The sequence below is a fragment of the Hipposideros armiger genome, unplaced genomic scaffold (assembly GCF_001890085.2).
Source record: "Hipposideros armiger isolate ML-2016 unplaced genomic scaffold, ASM189008v1 scaffold_23, whole genome shotgun sequence".
NCBI classification, from domain to species: domain Eukaryota; kingdom Metazoa; phylum Chordata; class Mammalia; order Chiroptera; family Hipposideridae; genus Hipposideros; species Hipposideros armiger.
In genome coordinates this window covers 6508412-6531409 of record NW_017731373.1, presented here as the reverse complement: position 1 = coordinate 6531409, position 22998 = coordinate 6508412, and the positions used below count along the sequence as shown (strand labels likewise).

The window sequence follows — 22998 nt, the reverse complement described above, 5'->3', positions numbered from 1 at the left end:
ATTATTAACTGTGATAAGTGAAAAGCAATAAACATTCACATTCACAACTTTTCCTCTAAAAAATTAATCTGTTAGGACAAGAAAGCTGTTCCAAGCTGCGGGGAGGAGGGGGGAAGGCACACACACTATGTAAACTGATGTATATTCATCATAATCAAATTGCTAAAAGCTGTTTGGCACTTTTCTTTCCTAACTATAATGCTGCTTCTACCACTACAACTAATCAAACATACCTTACTAATGGGTCTGATTCAATTTTCAAGATTTTTATTTATAAGTTGACCTTTCAACTAGGCCTCCTAAGGTTATTAGATTTTCTATAGTGAAAGGAGAATTAAAAAGTTATACATGCTCATATGTAAAAATACTAAACATTTTGTCTTTTGAACTTCCTTCCTGTGTAACTCATTCAATTTGAACATTTACTAAGGGTCTGTGAGCCAGCACTAAGCCTTAGAAATTAAAAAGACTAAGTCACAGTCTGCTGTAAAGAACAGACTATATTTAGTTTGTCATTACTCCATTTCAATCCAAGTGCCCCAAATTGACAGGATTTGGTGTCTAATTATAAGGGAGTTAAAAAGAGGGAAGGGAGTCTTAAGAGTCAAAGATGACTCAAAGATTCCCAGCCTATATGCACAAAGGCTGTCTCTGTATTTATACGGAAGCCCAGAGGAAGAGATTCTTGGACAACTGACAAGACCCTTCATGATCTGGCCATTCTAGCCTTACGTGTTACCTGCACTGCCTCAATCTCTACCATGCTGAACAACTTGCAGTGCCTAACATGTGCCATGCCCTTGCATGCCTCCAGGCCTTTGTCTCTACCTACATTACCTTCATATTCCTTCCTTTGGTTTGGCTAGTTCATGTTTAAGAAACAGATCAACGTCTAGGTCAAAAGCCCTTCTGTGTACTGCCATAGCATGGTTCCCTGAAATGGTTCCTTGACTGTTCCAGTGCTCCACTGGAGAGTGAGATATTGGAGAGCAGTAATTTTACTTTCCCCCTCCTCAGGGATTAAAACAGTACCTGACATTTGGCAGAGAAGAAACTGACTTCTATTGTTACTATTACTATCAACAAGGGCAGGTACATGCAATAAATTCATGTACTCTCTTGTTAATCCAAATCAACAAACACTGCATGGTATCACTTGTATGTGGAATCAAAAAAATAAGGAAGTGAAACTCATAGAAACAGAGTAGAAAAAGAGGTTGACAGGAGGATGGGGGAAAATAGGCAGAGGATGATGAAAGGGTAAAAACTTTCAGCTAAAAGATACATAAGTACAGTCTGAGGATCTGATGAATACCATGGTAATTATAGTTAATAATGCTGTTGTATTGGTGAAATGTGCTGGAGAGTAGAACTTAAATGTTCTCACCAAAAATTTTTTTAAAAAGATAAATATGAGTGATGAATGTGTTAATAAACTAGATGTGAGAAATCCTTTCACAATGTACGAGGTGTGATCAAAAGATAGTGAATATTTAAATTTAAAAATGTATTATAGTAAAAGACACATTGCCATTAATCCCCCTCAAAATAAGGCTCCTCATTTAGAACACATTTACCCCATCTTCTTGCCACTTTCTGAAACAGTTCTGGAAGTCCTCTCTTGTGTCTATAGTTGCGCTGTCACGGCTGCTGCCTCGATGTCCTGAATCCATTCAAAACGTTTAATTTTCATGGTCATGTTGACTTTGGGGAAGAGCCAGAAGTCGCATGGTGCCAGATCCAGTGAATAAGGTGAATAAGGACACACCGTAATGTTTTTGACAGAAATTGCTGTACCAGAAGCCATGTGTGACAAAGAGCCTTTCTGTTGTGATCACAAAATACGGTGAATGCTGCTGCTAAGCGCCATCCAACAGAAAGGCAGGGATCTTCAATATAAAAAGCAGCGCATCGAACCTTAGTAACAGTGTGTGACAATTTTCAACTTGTTTGGTGCAGTCGGGTGTGAGCTACGGTTGAGAGGTGTGTTTTAAAGTGTGCCATAATCACCCTTCATCAGGCTGGCCGGGTGGCACATTGGTTAGGAGTTGGCTTGGGACACCAGCTCTGAGCAGCAGGGCCCCGGTTCAGATCCCACATGAGGGCGAGTGACGCTGTGCCTCTACAGCTAAGATGGTGAACAACAGCTCAAACCTGGAGCTGAGCAGCCATGAGTCACTGGCTACGGCATAGGCTGCAGCCCCTGCTGCTGTGGGCTGCCGGAAGCTACCATTGGGGGCTGGCAGCCAGCATGAGCGGTCGTCCAATGGCCGACGAATGACTGCCTCACCCGGGAAGAGTGCAATGATGGTACCAACATGGGCCAGTGAAGCGACACCCTCCACAACTAAAGTACAAAAGGACAGCAACTTGTCTGTTCCCCTTCCCCGATTACCCAACGTTGTTCCGCTTCCCCAATCCCCCAATAAAAATCTTTAAACTATATATATATATGTCAACATCGCCTCTGGTCTATGTCAAATAAAAACATTACAGTGTGTCCTCATCCACCTTATTCACCGGATCTGGCACCATGCAACTTCTGGATCTTCCCCAAAGTCAACACAATATAGGACATCAAGGCAGCCAAGATAGCACAACTAAAGACACTCATGAAAGATGACTTCCAGAACTGCTCCAGAAAGTAGCAAGAACGATGGGAGAAGTGTGTTTGAAGCAAAAGGGAGTATTTTGAGGGAGATTAATGGCAATGTCTTTTACTGTAATAATTTTTATTTAAACATTCACTGTACTGCTTGATCACACCTTGTATATGGATATCAAATCAACACTCTAAATATCTTACAATTTTATTTGTTAATTATACCTCAATAAAGCTAAAAAAGTAAATCAAAAAATAAAACAAGGTTCAAACTTGACTTTGTTCTTTAAAAATCAAATCTTTATAGAAGTTAATTACAGCAGGGTGTGGCATTAAAAATTTCAGTTAATGCCTTAAGCTCTAGAGTTCAGAAATATCCAATGAACTATCTGTACCAGTTTTACTGGTTCCTGTGTAGCTCAACAGCAGTAGTAGAGCATTCCAAACCATGGCTCCTAGGTACTACAAAGGTTCTACAGACCTTGTTAGATTTAGGTGTTTGTAGAACTTGATCAGGTCCTGGCTTAAAGGCTGTAGTTCCTGCTATCCACAAAGCTATTTAACAAGAAGAAGGGATATACCAGACATATTCATTTGTTCAAAAAGGAAGGAAAAACCCTTTCCTTTTTTAAGTATATAAAAATGATATACTTGTGGAATGGAAGACTGAGTAAAGCAGATTGCCCTCCCCAATATTGGAGGCTCATCTAATTCATTAGGGACCTGAGGAGAATAAAAATGGCTGAATATGGCAAAATTCTTTCTCTGCATGACTGCTTTCAAGCTGGGACATTGGTCTTCTGCCTTCAGACTGACTCAGACTGGAATTTAAAGCATCTGTTCTCCTGGTTCTCAGGCCTTTGAACTCAGACTGGAGCTATACCACTGATAATTCTGGATCTCCAGCTTGCCTACTACAGATGGTGGGACTTAACTTCAGAACTGCATAATCCAATTCCTTATAATAAATCTCTATCCATCTGTCTATCTAATGTGTCAAAAGATGGAGATAGGTAAGTAGATGATAGATATAGATGGATGGATAGATAGATAGATAGATAGACAGACAGACAGATAGATGGTCTCCTATTGGTTGTTTCTCTGGAGAATCCAGACTAAAACAATATACTATAATTTGGTTATCCGATAGCCTACTGATGGAGAATTGGGTTGTTTCCAGCATTTCACTATAAAGAATAAAGCATATAAAGTCATGCATGCACCACAGAACAACATTTCTATCAATAGGGCTGCAATTACCAAAGCTCAAATAGAGGAGAATCTGCTTCCAACCTCATTCATATGGCTAATGGCAGACCTCAGGTCCTTACTGACTGTTGTTGGCTGGAGACATCCATTTCTTGTCACTTGTGCTTCTCCACAAGACTACTTAAATATAGCAAGTTGCTACTCCAACAAAACCAAGACTCTGACAAAAAGTGAGGGAGAGCAAGATCCAAGTGACAATTTTTTTTGCAGACTAAGTGACATCCCATCACTTTTGCTGTATTCTTTTGTTAGAATTGAGTCACTAGGTCCAGCTCATACTCAAGGGGAGGGAGCTACGCAAGGGCAAGAACACCAGGAAGTGGGACCAATCAGGAGCCATCTCGGAGGCTCCCTGCCTACAAGAGGTCATACCTACAAGAGGTATGACCAGGTACTAGTGATCACAAATGAAAGAAACTCAAGGAGGAAATGCCTAGAAGAACAGAGGTTTTGTGAAAGAAGTGGCATTTGATCCAACTCTTAAAAAAGGGCATGCCAAAAGAACAAAAAAAGAAATGGTAAAATACATTTCTAAGAACTACATGTACCTTGTAATGGCTGAAACAAAAGGACCATGAATTGGCCAGAGAAGGTCTTGAATGCTATGCCAAGAATTTTGGATTTTATCCTGAAGGCAATGAGAGGAAATGAAATGAGATTTGCGTTTTACAAATTTTTAGACAGCACTATACATGGAGAAAAACTGAGTTAGGAAGATCTATCAAGTGGCTACTGCAATAATCCAAGTGAGTGTGGCAACCAGAATTAAGAAACATAAAATATTTCAGAACCATTCAAGAGATCAGCAGTATTGGGTCCTGTTAGGGGTATCTATGTGTACTGTGTTCATGTTGAAGGGAAGGAGACAAAAATGCAGCAGAGTGGACAAAGTATGAAATTTGAAACTATCCTGATCCTGTTCAAATCCAACTTCATCATTTATATTGCCACCTGGTTAAGTTACTTAACTGTTCTGAATATCTCTCACTGCATCTATAAAATAAATGGGGTTGCTGTTGAGGATTAAACGAGAATGTTTATATACAAAGCTCAGACACAGTAAATAGCATCTAGCATTATTGTGCCTTCCCCAAGTTTTATACTTAGGCAATGAGGATATAATTAGTTCAGTTTCAAACTCACGGAGTTTGATATAGCTATAGGATATTAAATTGAGACTTAATAGGCAGCTTTACACATTCAAGTGTGTACAAGAGTGTCTAGAGCTCTGTGCCAGAAGGATAAATTAAACCTGTATGTAAACAGGTTAAAGCTAGGTGCACAGTTGATGAAGCATAAGAGAAGTGACTACTGAATGGAATCCCAGAAAACAAGAACATTTCAGAAACCTGCAAAGAAAAGGAAGTTTGGGAAACAGGCTGCCTCTGGAATGCTGTGAGGATTAAATAGAAGGAAAAACAAACAAACATCAAATACCACGCATGTAAAGGACACTGCACTCCCTTTCAAGAGCATTTCAATAAAGTCAAGTCAACAGAAGTCACACTGGATAGTTTGAGGCATGACCAGCAAGTGAGAAGTTAGACATCATGACCCTTTAAAGAAGGTTCCTTATTAAAGGGAAAGAAATAAAGCAAAAGCTTTAAGAAATGGGGTGGAAGGAATGATTGGCTTTTAATTCATCACTTTAAAGCAGGCACTAGCAACTTTTTTACACTAAATTCAAATCCAAAACAAACAGTAAGAGGAAATGCTTTGTGATGAAGCAAGGACTTAGCCTTCTAGCACACACAACATCAGCCAGCTGTAACCAAAGTTCATGCTACCTTAGTTCATAAGTATGCCATATCTCCTTTCTGGGCTCCCCAAAATAGTCTTGCCCATCTCTTGCATACAATTTTTTTAAAAAACTAAAACAGATCCATTTGCAACTAATAAATGCTTGTTAATATCAATCTTCAAAGAGTGACAAGAACAAAATAAAAAAGGAAACAGAACTTAATTTGTTTCCTATTGCAAAAGATACTTTAAATTTTAATATCAATCAGTGCATGCATCATGCTGTACTCGTTAGCATCCACATCATTAGCTTCAACTTTCTCCCCGCCCCCTCTTGCATGAGACATAAATTTAGAAATGCCTTCCATATATGTCTAGAAGGTCAGCTACAAGCAATTCTGAACCTATCATTTCTATAATTTTCTTCCTGTGTTGCCTACCTTCCACAAGACTCATTAAACATTTACTGAGTATGTATTATAGATATAGGAATGAAAAAAACAGAAAAGATCCCTGCTGTTGTAAAACGTATATTCTAATAGGGAAAGTGAGACCATAAAACCAGCAAGTAATATGTTAGGTGCTAATAATAATAGAGAAAAACAAAGTAAGGCAACGGGGTTTGGGGAGCATGCTGTATGCGGTTTCCATTTTATACAAAAGTTAAGGAAAGCCTTTCTGGTGAGGTGACATTTGAATACAGACCTTAGAACAGACACAGGAGAGATTTAAGAGTATCTGAGTGATCCAGCTGGAGAAAAGAATAAGAGCCCTGAGGGAGAAGCACTCTTGGCCTCCCAAAATCACTTAACCTTTCCCTCTCCTGTAACCCTCCCAACCAAAAACTATAAGAGTCACCAAGACAGTATCTTTCTTTTATTTTTTCTTAAGATTTTTATTGGGGATTTGGGGGATGGGAAGAGCACTGGGAATTGGGGGAAGGGGAACAGACAAGTTGCTGTCCTTTTGTTCTTCAGTCTAGTTGTGGAGGACGTTGCTTCAACGTTGGTGCCATTATTCTGCTCTTCCCGGGCGAGGCAGATCAGTCACCGGCTTCTGGATGGTGGATCATGGCGGCTGCTGGCCACTTACGCTGGCTGTTAGCCACACACGGTAGCCCATGGCAACCCACTGCAGCCCAGTTTCAGGTTGAGCTGTTGTTCAGCATCTTAGCTGTAGAGGGCAGTGTCACTGGCCCTCATATGTGGGATCCAAACCGGGGCCCTCTGGTGTCCCAATCCAGCTCTTAACCAATGTGCCACTTGGCCAGCCCATTATCTTTCTTTTTTTATTTAGCACTTAATTCATTTAAACTATCTGTAATAAACCTATTACATACTTACATAAATAAACTTTTATAAACAGTTTTACAAAAAAAAATTTAGTCAGAAGACTGGCATAGTTTTACATTTTTACACATCTCTTTAATGTCTAGCTTAGTAGAAGACAGCTGGATTCTCCTGTCTGCTCCTATAGTCAGTCTGTTGTGAAATGTTTTGGTTGAAGTAGTTGAACAAATCCTGTCTTTATACAGATATGTAGTTAGAAAAAGCCCAGGAGTCTTTTTTTTTTTTATTGGGGAATTGGGGGTATGAGAACAGCTCTGGGGAATTGGGGAAGGGGAACAGACAAGTTGCTGTCCTTTTGTTCTTCAGTCTAGTTGTGGAGGACGCCGCCTCACTGGCCCAAGTTGGCACCATCATTGCGCTCTTCCCAGGTGAGGCAGATCAGTCACCGGTCTCTGGACGGCCGCTCACTGCGGCTGCAAGCCGCTCACGCTGGCCGCTGGCTACACACGGCAGCCCATGGCAACCCACTGCCACCGGGGCTGCAGCCTACGCCGTCACCGGTGACCCACAGCATCCCAGCTCCAGGTTGAGCTGTTGTTCAGCATCTCAGCCGTGGAGGGCAGCGTCACCGGCCCTCATATGTGGGATCCGAACTGGGGTCCTCTGGCGTCCCAAGCCAGTTCTTAACCATCGCGCCACTCGGCCGGCCCCCCAGGAGTCTTTTAATAACATTTTCAGAAAACTGTGGTTATTCTTTGATAATATACCGAAATTTGACACTGGTGATTTCCTAAGGGTTAGTTGCAATGTGGAATCTGAAATCACATTAATGAACTTTTCATACTCTGTTACAATAAAATCTATTCCTCCATCTTTCAATTTAAATGGATATTTTACTCCTGTATGGTTTTTGTGACATGTATTGGTCATTTGGAAAACATTAGTTCACAGAGTTATGTAGATCTTCCAAATGTTGATAACATTTCATTAAACAATAGCACAAAATCCTATTTATTAATATCACCACCTATCTCATTTATTAGAAACTTCTCTAAATGTTGGGAAGTAGTCTAACTCACAATGGCAGATACAAGTTTTCCAAATTTCTGATTTTCACCCAAAAGCTCAAATTTTATCATTAGTAGCAAATACTGTTAGTTGTTTTCCTTGAGGCAACAGGCTCACTTCATTTATGAGAAACGGTCCACCAAACACTCAAAGACAATACCTTTCTAATCATTCCTTTCTTTCCATACCCATTGCTACTGTCCTAATTTCAGTTTCTGTCACTTCTTGCTTTGACAACGGCCCCAAACTAGTCTGCCTTCAGCTTCCCCTCCCTCCATCCCATCCTAAACCCCGTTACCATTTGTTCAGGTTACTATTTCTCTCAAAAGTTTTCAATGATTCCACAGTACACACTGAAAAAAATCTATAATTTTAATCTGGAATTTGAACTCTTCCAAATTTGCCTTAGCCTATATTTCCCATTTTTCATAGTTCTCTTAGAGTGAGCCAGTAGAATACAGTGTCTAAAACAGAGGCTCTGTCACCAGATTGTTTAGATTCAAAACCATGATCTGTCACTTACTAGATGTATGATTTTACATGTTACTTACATCTCTGGGCTTTCCGTTTCCCCATCTGTAAAAATGGGGATAATTATGATACTCCATTTAAGACTTGTGAGACTGTTTTTTAAAAAGTCTACGCAGAGCCGGCGGCCAAGTGGCTCAGTTGGTTAAGAGCTCACTCAAGAGTCTGAGCTCTGAGAAACAGCGGTTCGAGTCCGGCCTGAGCTGAGTTGCCGCTGAGCTGCCAACAGGTGGCAGGATGGCTCAGCTAAAAAAAAAAAAAATCTATGCAGAGCATTTAGCACCATCCCTAGTACATTATACATACTTTATAATACTTTCAAATATTGATCTACATATATGCCTCTCCTGCCACCTTAATAAACATTTATTAAATGATGATACACCTACATAGGAAACACAATTTTAATAAAATGAAGTTTAATCTATATGTTACAAAGCAAAAATATAAAAAATATAGTCCTTCCAAAACCTCTTCCAAAGCTCTTCCAAAAGCTCTATGTGTAAAAAATCTCTCCAAGTTTAACAATAAAAATACATGTAACTTTGTATCCAGTATGATACCACTCTACAAAATTTGTCAGTAGTTTATAAAATATATGTATGTGTGTCAGGTGTGTATCACTATATAAAACTCCTGCAAGAATATTTAAAAAACTGTTAATAGGGGCCATGGAGAAGAATATTTTTCATCTTAAATCCTTCTGAAAGGCATGAACGTTTTTTAACATGTACGTGTATTATTTTTTTAAATTAAAAATTATTTGAAACCAACATATCCCAGGCCCTATGCTTATTTATAGTCTGATGGGATAGGTAGGTTCCGAACAGCAATCAGAAGCCTAATGAGTCTTAAGAAGACTGCTCCTTAAGTTTATGAAATAGGAAGTGTCATTAAGTTGAGATCTGAAGAATGAGCATGCTTTAGCCACCTAAAAAGAAACACAAATACATATCCTGAGCTGAGGACCAAGCTCAACATGCCCTCCTCTACTGGCTGTTTTCCTGAACTCATATTTTCAACTGAAACTGAGGAGGATTTTCATGTATTTTGGACAAAGGTGAGGTGTTCACTTTCTCAGCATTGTGTGCTTAAAAATGCGAAGCACGCAGGCCTTTTATCTAAACCCCCATATGATGAAACTAATGCAAACCTTATTTTTTTAAAAAAATTTAGATTGGATTAGAAAACATACTATAATCTATGAAAACTGTTAAATTTTTTTTTTTTTTAAGCTGAGCCATCCTGCTACCTGTTGGCAGCTCAGCGGCTGCTCAGCTCGGGCCAGGACTCGAACCGCTGTTGCTCAGAGCTCAAACCCTTGAGCGAGCTCTTAACCAACTGAGCCACTCAGCCGGCCCTGAAAACTGTTAAATTTTATATGCAACTGTACTCTTAATCATGTAGAATAAATCAGCCACTGGAAAAACCCCTTTGAAAACTTATACACCAAGTGGTGCCAAAACTTTAGCTATAAAGAGGAAATTAACACATTGTGGACACATAGTGAAGTTTTGGCTTGTGTCTCTTAGTCACTGGTTGGAGGAGAGCTCTGCCCAGGAGCCACCCAATCTACACTGGCTATGATAAACCTTTGCTGTGTTAAGAGACTGATATATCTGTTTCAACAAGCAGTCTTAACTACAATAATGTAGAGCAAATAAGCTAAACTAGGGTGAGGGGCATGGCTGGTATAGGTATTTACGTTGTTCTAGCAATATATGGAAAAACTCACCTGAGTATATATACAATATCTTTCCACCATTTATAGTTAGATCTATCAATCCCTCCCTTACCCCCCCACCCCACCCCTTCCATTCACAGCCACTATGGCGGGCACTTGAAATTTCTATGAACAGTTCTCTGGACAATTTCTCAAGCATCTGTATCTCTCTGAAAGAGAGTTTTCTCTAACTAAAGAAGCCCACTCAATTTGGTGGCAGTGCAAGCAGTAAGTGCCTAGTAGTTAACACCCCTAAAACAAAAGGTGGTAGATAAATACCCTAGCTTCCTCATCCCTCAATGAGACAATTCTGAGAAATGTTCTATGTGATCTATCGGGGTGCTCAGCAAGACTGAGCTCCAGCTGTCCACTGTATACTAGTTATTAATGCACCCTAAGGCTTTTACCTCTTTCCTGCCTCTTCCCTACTTATCATCCTTTCCGAGGAGCAACCAAACAAGTCCTTGCCTCAGGATATTCTTTTGGAAGAACCTAATCGAAAACATCATGTAACCTTAACTTCCAAAATTATGTCTTTATAATCTACAAGACTACAACTTTCCGGTCAATATGATCACTTCTATGGGAAACTATATATTAAATCATTAAGTTATTTGACTTCTTGGACTGAAGATCACAATTACCCTACATTTAATGGAGAAAGACCAACACTTCAAAGCTTTCAAAATTAGTAAAACGTTGAAATATGTGTTAAGTTTATTTGAGCATTTACTACATGGAATCAAACTTCAAAATGCAAACACCAAGGAAGAGCTATTATCTTTATGTCTAGTATACACTCTCACCCCACCCCTTCCCTTCTTTTGGTAATAAGACTCTGGTCCCTGAACAATGTGTGTAAATGACTCAGTCTTAGTTAATAACAATACCTCATCGTTCTGGGTGCAGTTAACTGATTCTGGAATGGGCATACAACGTACCACAGACCTTCCCTGGAATTTTTCTAGCTGGAATTGGTGGGGAAGAAACCCTCTTGCCTTATGTCAGGAGAGTTATTATTACTAATCTCTCTTTAAAAATGAAAGTTTATGCATTTAAGTAAGGTAGTTCTGCCCAGTGATGTGGCAGGTGTTTATCAATAAAATTTTTAGGACCTAGTTGTTTTGACCACGTGTGTGTGTGTGTGTGTGTGTGTGTATGTGTGTGTGTGTATGTATGCTTATTTGATAGTGACTTTACTTCTAACATTACTATTATCCTATTATTATTCTATAACCTCATCCACTACTCTTTTCTGTGGTTCAGCCATGCCACATGTCCACTTCACTAATAATCCATAATCTCCTCACCAGCCACTCTCCCAAGACCTCAAAAGACTGAAACCTAGCACAAATAAAAACAGCCAGCGTATCTCTTCAGCTAGATAACCCAACTTATTTAGTTTAGCTTATACTCCCTAAACTATCTAGTGGGGCCCAATGGCTAAGGTCCATCTTGAGATTAGTCTAACATAACACAAGAAGTACCACGCAGGGGCACCTTTACACAGTTATTCCTCTATATGTTAAGTATTCACTATAATAATAACTGGATTCAGAACAGACCATCACTTCTATGAAAATAGAGAACATACAGAAGAAGTTTTTTCTGAGCCATCTCAAAAAGAAAAAATTACCAAAAGAACCCAAATAGAGGCCTAAGGCAAGTACCAGTGCTAACATTTTTACTCTACTTTTAATCCCTTTTTTTACATTTAACTCCACTGTAAATCATGGCTAAAATACAAATAGATTAGCTTTTTTATTATACAGATGAAATACGCTGTTTCAAAACAACTGAATAAAGCAGAAAGTGAAAATTATCAGTGCCATGTTCCCCCATTCCATCAGTAAAAACACAGCTAGTAGGTAATACTGCCTGACACTTTTCAGAATATAAACATACATATGTACACACTCAGATGCAATTTTTAAAAATAAAGAAAAAAAAAAAAACCAGATGTGGCAGTTTGAGCTTGTCTGACTCTTCATGCCTTTGTCCCTCCCATCCTCATCCAAGGTTATGAGAATGGATATGCTATGCTATATTGTATGTTTGTGAGTACATAACACTAATTAATTTTTTACCAACAAAGTGCAAACTCTATTAAGTCGACTTTATTTTTTGATTAAAGACCATAGGTAAACCATTTCTAATTATTTTCAATTTTCATGTTTACTTTGCTAAAATAATTTCTTCTGTTTCAACTGCTTTTAATGTAATGCTTACAATAAAGATACAAGTTGCTTTTGACTATATCAAATTTTATCAATTAGAGCCTTCACCATCAGGAGTTTTCCTTTTAACAATTATCATTATCAGCCCAATTGTATACAGGAAAATTGTGCAGACACATACATATGATAATATATGTAATCTATACAAGGTTTGCAATGTATAGAGATATAATACATATGAGGACTTTAACATAAAAAGGAGGGGCTCAAGAGATATGACATAATTATAAGATTTCTATATTTCAGGTGAAATATTATATTTGTTAACTATGTATATTGTAATCCCCATAGCAACCAACAACAAAAATCTATACAAAGAAAGTCAAAAAGCCAATATATGTAAATTAAAATAGATTACTAAAATATACTCTAATAATTCAAAAGAAGGTAAACAAGAGGAAAGGGAGGAATAAGAAACAAAAGGGAGGGCTGGCTGAGTGGGGCGGTGGTTAACAGTTGGCTTGGGACGCCAGTTCTGAGCAGCAGGGCCCCAGATAGGATCCCACATGAGGGCCAGTGACGCTGTGCCCTCTACAGCTAAGATGGTGAACAACATCTCAACCTGAGGCTGGGCTGCAGTGAGTCGACGGAGTAGGCTGCAGCCCCTGCTGCAGTGGGCTGCCATGAGTTACCGTGAGTGCTGGCAACTGGCGTGAGGCACCGTGACCGGCCGTCCAATGACCAGCAACCGACTGCCTCACCCAGGAAGAGTGCAATGATAACAATACCAACATGGGCCAGTGAAGCGACGTCCTCCACAACTAGACTGAAGAACCAAAGGACAGCAACTTGTCTGTCCCCCTTCCCTAAGGATTCCCCAATAAAATCTTTTTTAAAAAGTGTCTCGCCATTCACAGAAAAGCAACAAATAATTTGCTTCATTTTCAACTTCTTATATGAATAAACAAACTTTTTCTTGTTTAACAAGCATCAAGAGCAAGGAAAGAAATGATTCATATGAAAAGGAAAGGTGGATGTGCTCATTTCATCTACCCAGATATGACTATTTGTACAGCAAAAGAAAAAAAACACCCAAGTACAAGTTTCGCCTTTAAGAAATAAATGTTTATTTTTTTAAATATTGGTTTTTATGCATAGGTGTATAAATGAAGTCAAGAAATCAACATACGTGTAAAATAATTCTGCTAGACCTATATATTTGAGATAGGTCATGTTACTCAGAAAGAAATTTCTGAAATTCTTATACAAAAAATTGTGTCTTGGGCTAAATTTATTTCCCATTATCTTGTCTTATGGTTTTATTAGCTTTACTATACAACCTTGTCAATAAATCTTCATACTGTAAAAAAAAATAATTTTATTTAAATTAAATCTATGGGCCTACCTTTAGAAAAATTAAATCCCATTTGACTTAAATCAATTATTTAATCAAAATGTACCAAGGTTGGGGCCAGCTGAGTGGCTCAGTTGGTTAAGAGCTCGCTCAAGAGTGTGAGCAACAGTGGTTCCAGTCCCAGCCCGAGCAGAGCTGCCGCTGAGCTGCCAACAGGTGGCAGGATGTCTCAGCTTAAAAAAAAAAAAAAATGTACCATGGTTGCCTATGGGTTTTAAAAAATCTATGAAAAGGGGTTAATTTCAAGAAAGGTAAGCTAAGATTGCCTATGTTTTTCCCCAAGAATTAGAGGGGGAAATATATAAAATGAATAAGCTTATAATAAGTTGGCCAAATAAACTGATCCACAGAAAAATTAGTCTGTACTCAGAAGGGCATTAATTATTACTATATCATTATATCTCAACTCATAACAAAATTATTCCAAGGATTTCTCCAGATCAAAAAGACCGGGGGGAAAAAGCTCTAGAGAGATTAACTAGACAAGCTCTGGACTTAAGGACAGAAGGCATATCTCAGGCAAAATATGTGTAAGACTCTTTCTTGGGGAAACTGGTCCAAGAGAAGAAAAAAACCTAAATTTGAGAGTCCTTGCATCACTATTTTCCGTAAGATCCTCCATTCTTCTAACCTGACCCACAAAGACAGAACACCTAATCAGCGTTTTTGTGTCTTATTTAAATACTAATAGAAACTAAAGAAAGTTTCCAAGATGAAAAACAAAGCTCAAGACAAAAATGGCTCTGAGGACAAAAACTTTGAAGGTATTTATACTTTTTATAAATAATTTTAGAAGACACTGACAAAACAAGGAAAAATCAGAGCATAAGTTTTCTTGAAAAATGAAAATATGATGGCCAAAGTTAAAAATCAATTGAAAGGATAGAGGATAAAATAAATCTGCTAGAAAGAACAAAAACATACAGAGATGGAAATTAGGACAGAAATAAGTATAGGTTCAATCCAAAAGGTTCCACATAGCAGGGGTTCCAAAAAGATAAAACAAAGAGAACAGAAAGGAGAAATGATAAAAGAAAAATTTCCTGAAACAAAGAATCTCTAGATTGAAAAAGTCCAGCGTAACTAGCACACTAAATGGGGAGAAAAATAAACAACAAAATAACAACCCAGACCTACACCAAGGCAATCATCATTTCAGGATGGTTGTAACACTTCCATAAAAACCACACACACATGCACACGCACACACACACAAATTACATATATAGAACTTAGAATCAGAATGGCATCAACAGCAATTCTAGAAGCTAAAAAATGAAGTCCTTTCAATCTTCAGTAAAAAAATTATTTCTAACCTAGGATTCTACATCCAAACCATCAAGTACAAAGACAGATAGTTACCTGCAAACATTCAAGATCTTAACTATATACACAGAGGGTGACAAAAAAAATATATACACATTTTAAGAAAGGAAAACACTATATTAAAATTACACTAATGGTAACCACTTTGAGCACCTCTTGTAATTGCCGAAGTGAAACATGACTTGTATTCATCTTTTGTTATCAGTATATATTATTACAATTTTAATACAGTTATTTCCTTTCTTAAAAATGTGTACACCTTTTTTTGGCACCCTCTGTATATATCCTACATACTATGTCAGTGGGGGCTTATGGGGATCTCCAAGACAGGACTCAACCCAGAACAGCGGTGACCAGGTTCTAGTATCCACCCAAGAAAGAATTCAAGAGAGGGATAGATGCAGAAAAGCCAAAGTGATTTACTGAAAATGAAAGTACACACTTGAGTGAAAAGTGCAGGAGAACGCCGAGAATGAGTCAAATGGAGGAAGTAATGATCAGGGGTTTTTCTCCCTCCAAGGGCGGAAACTGATGACAACCCATAGATGTGGTTCATTCATCTCCTCCCCCTTGGCAGGACCATCCATTTCCCGCTTTTTCTTCCTTCTTTGGTTCCTTGAAACTATCATTGGCGTCAGATATATGATGGAAGCCGTAGTAACCACAATGTAAATGAGATTATAATGACCTTATAATTAGCTAATGGTCAGATCCCTGTCATAGGGATTAGCCTTGCTGGACGAAACTGGTTCTTGTTTTTTCTCCAACTGCAGGTACTAAGACAGTCACTCATTACTTGTGTAACCAGTGAGTTGTGTACAACTTCATGTTGTACCCTGGAGGGGGCTGTCAATTTCCTAGGCTACCTATACTGCCTCACTACCATCTCTCCAAAAATTATTGAAGGTTATGCTCCAGCAAAACAAGATCCAGAAATCACAGAGTATCCAAAATAGAGGTGAAGGAATTCCCAGAGAAGTTTCAAAGTAATAGCTATACCAGAGACCAAGAGATCAATGAGCCAGTTTGAAATAGAAGACTCCAAAAGGGATATCTCCAACAACAACAAAAAAAATACCTGATTTGTTTTAAAATATTTAAAACAAAGTTTCAGTTACCATAAATTTGGAGGATGAGTTTTTTATAAGTACACAGAAAACGAAGCAAACAAAAAACAAAGCAATTTTAAATTCAAGGAGCACAAAAAGTTACAGAGAAAGGAAATGTAGTTGTAGCATACCACAAGGTTCTGCTGTAAACAGTACGTACATAGTCATAATAATTTAAATAATAATGATTTAACCAAAGAGTGCTATAACTATAAATGGGAGACTTGGGGAGGATGGCGATATGAAAGCTAAGTCTACATTTTCCATAGCACATATGTATGTATATACACAAAGACCAATACATACATATTTTACATAAAGCTGAAACAAAAATCCTGAAGGAATAGTGTCAGCATGTTATTTAGAAATATGTAGAAAAACACCAGAGGAGACCACTAAGAGTTGAAAGTGATATCTCTACGAGGCAAAAGGTGGGAATGGAGAGAGATGTGTCAGGGGAACATTTTATTTGATTATATGTTTATTTGACATCTTAAATTACGTACAAGAACGTTGATTAAAAAATTAAATTTAAATTTCAAAATAAGACTAGTATGCTATTTTTCTTCAATTAGGTTGGAGATGAAGTAGCTAACTTTCTCAACATCCTTCCCTTCCATTGCCAAGTTATCTATCGTCTTATACCCACCCTTACCTCCTTCCCATCCTCAGAGAAAGAAGTGTCCTTAGTAGTTTCTGAGGTTTCCAGACAATACCATGTGCTGGATCCCACTTCCTCTCACATTTTCCATGACCTTGCTCCATCCACTATTTCCATCTTCTCTTGAACTTGCCATCATCTTTCATTCTCATGTAAATCTTTTCCCCAAACCTATAAAGCATGCTTAGGTTTCCCCCATCCTATAAATAAACAAATGAACCTTAGCTCAACAATTCATCCTATTTTGTCACTTTCTTTCTTTTCAGTTACTTAAGAGTAATTTATACCCCATAAGAGTAATTTATAATCATTACCTCTACTTCCTGACCTACCACGTTAATCAGATTTGTGCCACCAATATGCTACTCAAACTACTCTCTCTCAAGAGATCATAAACTGATCAAAATATTAAATTCAAAAGGCTCAGGCTACTTGTTCTCTTCACAGAATTGGAAAATCTTCAGCATCTATCTCCCCCTTGAAATCCGCTCTTTCTTTTGGCTTTCTCAACACTGTGCTACCTTCTCCACCTACCACATTCTCAGGCTTCTTCCCTGGCTTTTCTTTCTACTTTTAAAATGCTTGTTTTCTCCCAGAGTTCCATCTTCAGCATTCTCCCCATCATCTAATCCACCCTAGAGATTAGTCATTTCAAGTATTGTTAAATGAATGTTTATTGAGCTAAAATCAATGAGTCCTGATTTTTTGCCCCCAGTTCAAACTGCACCTCTGAGTTCTAAAACTGTATTTGCCGAAATCTAGAAAATTACCTGGATTTCCTGACAGCACAAACTAAATTAGTCTAGAACTGAGCTCATTTTCTCTTCCTAAACTTGCATTCCCTCTGTGTTGCTTATGTACCACCATCCAAACTATGAATCTCAACTCCCCTTTCTCAAGCCCTGTATCCAACAGGTCATCATATCAAAGTAACCTCAATCTCTTATCCTTGCCATTACCACTGCCAATGCACCTAAATTCAGGTATTCAATGCCTTTGTAAATTAACTCTCCTACAGTCTCTCCTATCTCAAATTCATAATCTACTCATCCTAAATATTTATAAACTCTACGAATTCTAAGAATGCTAATTCTACTTACAACAAATTAACTTTTAATGCCTAAACAACTGGATGATGATGATGATAAAGGTAATATGAAAACAGCCAACAATGAGAGATCCCTATACCCACATGAAGATTACAATGTTTTTATCCTTTTGACAATCCTCTATTGTAAATACTATTAGTTAGTATTCCCCTTGTACAGGTGCAGTGAACGTGCCTGAAGTTAAACAGCCACTAAGTAAGTGTTAGTAATGCGAAGATTTGAATCCTGGCAGTCTGGTTCCAGGGCGATTAACCACTGAATACATTCTATTCAAGGCCATTCTGGTAACTTTCCTTTCTTCTCTTTTCCTACTGCTCCCTCTTTTCTCCCCAACATGCTATACTCTACATTTTAAGACATATAGGACTGAATATGATATATTATCACACCTCTATGATCCAACTGTAAAGTCTTGCTCCTCCCTTTTGAATCCAAATCAAAAGCCATCTCCTCTGCCAGAACTCCTATACCCGTTCTCTATAGAATTATTCACCTCTTTATGAGCCCATCATATCACATATACTTACGTACCTGTCTTATGTGGCCGCTCTGTGAGTCTCTGGAGTTCCCTATTTCTTTTACATCTTTGTATTAAATACATAGAGTAATCAAAGCTTACAGAATTGAACTTAATTAAATGTAAATTCTGGTAGCCAAGATGTTGAATTAACATAAGGTTCTACTTTACCTCATCTTCAAATGTAAAATATAGACATTACAAACAAAAGGATTCCCTTGAAAGTGTGAAGTTAGCAGCAATCCTCCAAATGCTGGAGAAAGTGTTTTTTATTTTGTTTATTTTTGTTTTTGGATTTTTTGTTTGTTTGTTTGTTTCAGGTGTACAAAACAATGCAATAGTTATCCTGTTCACCCCTCACGAAGTGACAACTCCCTTCCCCCCATTCACTGCCTCCCCACCCCCGATATCATACATATTTATTATAATTCCACTGACTCCATTCCCACACTATACTCCACATCCTATGACTATATATGTATTAAATTATAGTTGACATGTAATATTATTCAACGGCAGCTTCAGATGTACAGTGCTGTGGTCAGGCCTCTACACCATCCATGAAGTGGTCTCCCTAACAAGACATGAGACCATCTGGCCCCCTAAAAAATATTTACAACATTATTGATTATATTCCCCAAACTGTCTTTTCTATCCCTGAGGCAATACTGTAGTTACCAATTTATGTTGTCTTGTCCCTTCCCCTTCTCCCTCATCCCCACCCTCATTCCATCTAGCAATCATCAGTTTTTCCTCTGTGTCTCCGAGACTATTTCTGTTTACACTGCTCGTTTATTCAATTCTTTAGATTCCACATATAAGTGAGATCATATGGTATTTGTCTTTCTCTGACTTATTTCACTAAGCATAATGTTCTCTAGGTCCATCCATATCGTTGCAAATGGTACGATTTCTTTCTTCTTTATAGCTGAGTAATACTCCATTGTGTAAATGTACCACAGTTTCTTAATCCCATCATCTACCGACGGGCATTTCGATTGTTTCCAAGTCTTAGCTATTGTAAATAGCGCTGCAATGAGCATAGGGGTACATATATCTTTTCAAATTAGTGTCTTGGGTTTCTCTGGATAAATACCTAAGAGTGGAATTGCTGGGTCATACAGTAGTTCCATTTCCAGTTTTTTGAGATCCCTCCATACTGATCTCCATAGTGGCTGCACCAATCTGCCATCCCACCAACAGTGCACCAGGATTCCCTTTCCCCCACAACCTCGCCAGCACTTGTTGTTTGTTGACTTATTGATGACAGCCATTCTGACCGGGGTAAGGTGGTATCTCATTGTGGTTTTTATTTGCATTTCCCTAATGATCAAAACACTGAATTCTTAAAGCTGTGTACTTCACAAAGTACTAAAAAGTAGAAGTCTAAGATACCGCAAATATGAAGTTCTGGTACTCTAATTCCTGATTATTAGTCCAAAGAAGTCCATGTCTTGTTGCTACTCTTCCCACTTCCCTCACCCTAATAAACAACCAAATTCATTCACAACATAATACATCCAAAGGGGGAAATAAGCATAAACACAACTTGCTATCTACACAATTAGCCACACTACAAAAAATAACCTATACATACTATATTAATGCTCTTTCTCTAGAGGAGTTTTCAAATATTTCCCTTTGGTGCTTCTAGTGACTTTTTTTAAAATTTAGAGCACAGTAAAATCACTGTGGAGTGGGGTGGGACTTTCAAAGTCTGAGTAGGGTCTGGGAACCTGCATTTTTAACAAGGACCCTAAGTAATTCTGATAAAGATGAACTACAGACCACACTTTGAGAAACAGTTCTCGATGTTGTTCAACAGGCAATGTTCTCTCCAATTTGAAATTCCATACAACCATGAAAACTAAGCCTACGATTTATGTTACAGTCACTAAAACTAGGAGCAGAACTAAAACAATACACAATAGCTAATTTTTATACTGAGGTACTGTATTGAGTATTTTTCAGTTTTCTTTCATGTAATCCTTACCACCATATGAAGTAGATATGAAGTATATACATGAGAAAGTTAAGGGTCAGGAAGTTATTCATTTTCCCATATCACGTAGCTTCTAAATGGTGGAACACAAGTATTAAACCCACACTGTCTACCCAAAGCCTATTCTCCTAACTTCTGTGTTATGCCACCTCTCCTTTTATAATATATCTATCTGATACTTTATTGGGTAAGACAAAGTCAAGTAAAAAGAGAGAAAACAAAAACAAACCTCACCTTCTTCACCATTTTATCTACAGGTACCATTGTTGCCTAGTTACCTTCTCTAAGCATGTCTCAGTTCCTAATGATAAACCACTTTGCCATGGAAACAACACACACTGAAGATGGGAAGTTTAAAATCTCTCTCAAGGATGGGTGCTCGGATTACCGTATAGTAGTCAAGACAAGGAAGTTCTGGATCAGCTCTAATCCTGGGGGAATAAAGCAACTGGGTAGGTATCCAGCAGAATAGGGAAGACCCACTAAAGATCTTCAGACCTTCGACTCAGGGACTTTCAGATACTGGATCTCTAAAAAAGGTATGACATCCATTTCATCTGATAGACACCCAGAAGCTGACAGCCTGATCTAAATGGACCCTGAAGTTTTAGTCACATGAGGTTTACAAAACTAACATAAGGTAGACACTTCCCCTCTACCAGGAAGGATTTCTACACTTCATTGAGGATGCAAACTAGCAGTAATCTCTCTTTGATCAAAAAAGAAGCCTAACTAATTGAAAAGACTTTTTCCTTTTTCTCTCCTTCCAGTTTTAGAAAAACAGAAAATAGTCTAGTTTGTGCTATGAAGGAAGACTTGAAATCTGAAAACATTTTGTCCCACTCTGCATGGAAGTTCACTAAAGTGAAACAAGAATACATTCCTGGGAAGGACGCTATCAGACATCCACTTCACTGTAAGTTAATAATAAGCAGGATCCCTTTTCACACCTAGTTGAGTGCTGCCTAAAGGAAAAAGTGTTTTTATTTTTCCGGGGGGGGGGGCATAACAAGAAGGTTCATTTTACAGCATGAATACGCTATGGAATGACAGATCTGAGGGAAGGGAGCGCTGGGAAAACATGAAAAGTGGGCACATCAGGAGCCCAAGATCCCAGGAAATAGAGCCCTTCTAGAGATGAGGAAGAAAAGAGCACCTTCCTCCACACATTGCCAATAATTCATTTAACCTAGCTCTCCTCAGGTTCCTGCTCAGCTTGAAGGGTCAAATAGTTGAGAAGGTAGCCAGATTCTGTTATCAGAATGGGGTAACCACCTCTTACCTCCACTTCTACTGCCCACTTTCCTACCTGCCACACTATGCCAGCTCCAGAAGGTTGAAGGTAAACTGCGGCAATTACCATCACCAGGTATCTCTAGGAGTTGCTTCAAAAACTAAGCACATGTAATTTTGGTGTGCTATGTATTTCCTAGGTTCTATCTCACACATCATAAAGCTACCTCCTTGATAAAATGTAAAAGACACGGTTCTGGAGTACCACCTAGCAAATTTCAAGTATCAACTCTCCCACCTATTACTTAACATCTCTCAAATCTATTGTGAGAATCAAAATGAGATCTTGTAGGTACATCACCCACCATATGGCAGGAGCTCAGTAAGTGACAACTATTATTTGAGGAAGGCGGGGGTTCTAGTACTTTTAACAAAGTTTTTAAAAAGCATTTTGCGTTTTCAAAAGGTTTAAAACTGTCCTCTTGCTCTAACTAGAAAATACTATTGATCATTTTTCAGGGCAACTCTCTCCCAAAAAAGTTTCCATTGTCTAAAATCTTTGACAAAATAAATAGTAAGAAAAATTCATCCTACTCCTTGCATTTCTGAATGACTCTTGAACCACTTCATCTGTTTATTTAGTTAGGAGACACTGTACCGTTTCCTGAAATTCCCAGCCATTCTTCCTGAAAGATTTTAACAGAAATTCCCCAGACAGGGAAAGACAAAGGTATATGTTGTCAGTATTCATACGTAGATAAAAACCACCCATATCTTCCTTCACTAGACTCTAACAGGAGAGCAACCAGATGATAAATTTTACCTCTTTCCATTTCCACAATTTGAATCTCTTTTTAGTTATTTTTCTTTTTTCTTTTTTTTTAGAGGAACAAAGATTTTTATTGAAGCTAAATAAAGTACAGCTCTCTTACAAGAGGGGTATCCGAAACTGGGATGCCCCTTGAGTTATTCTTTATGAATGACTCCAGTGGAACCCAACAGCGCCATTCAGAGCTTTCCCAAAAAAGCTCCCGAATATAGAGATAAAACAACAATTTTTGGGTCCCTAAAGTAATAACAGAAACAAACAAACCTTGGATTTTGTTTTTTTGTGTTTTTTTTTTTAGCTGAGCCATCCTGCTACCTGTTGGCAGCTCAGAGGCTGCTCAGCTTGGGCTGGACTCGAACCGCTGTTGCTCAGAGCTCAAACTCTTGAGCGAGCTCTTAACCA

General features: G+C 38.3%; 1 protein-coding gene across 2 annotated transcripts in view; it reads right to left on the bottom strand.

The window, feature by feature from the left end:
- Positions 1 to 22998, bottom strand: part of FAM117B (family with sequence similarity 117 member B) — a 108548-nt gene that overhangs the window by 45468 nt on the left and 40082 nt on the right. The gene's annotated exons all lie outside the window — the stretch shown is intronic.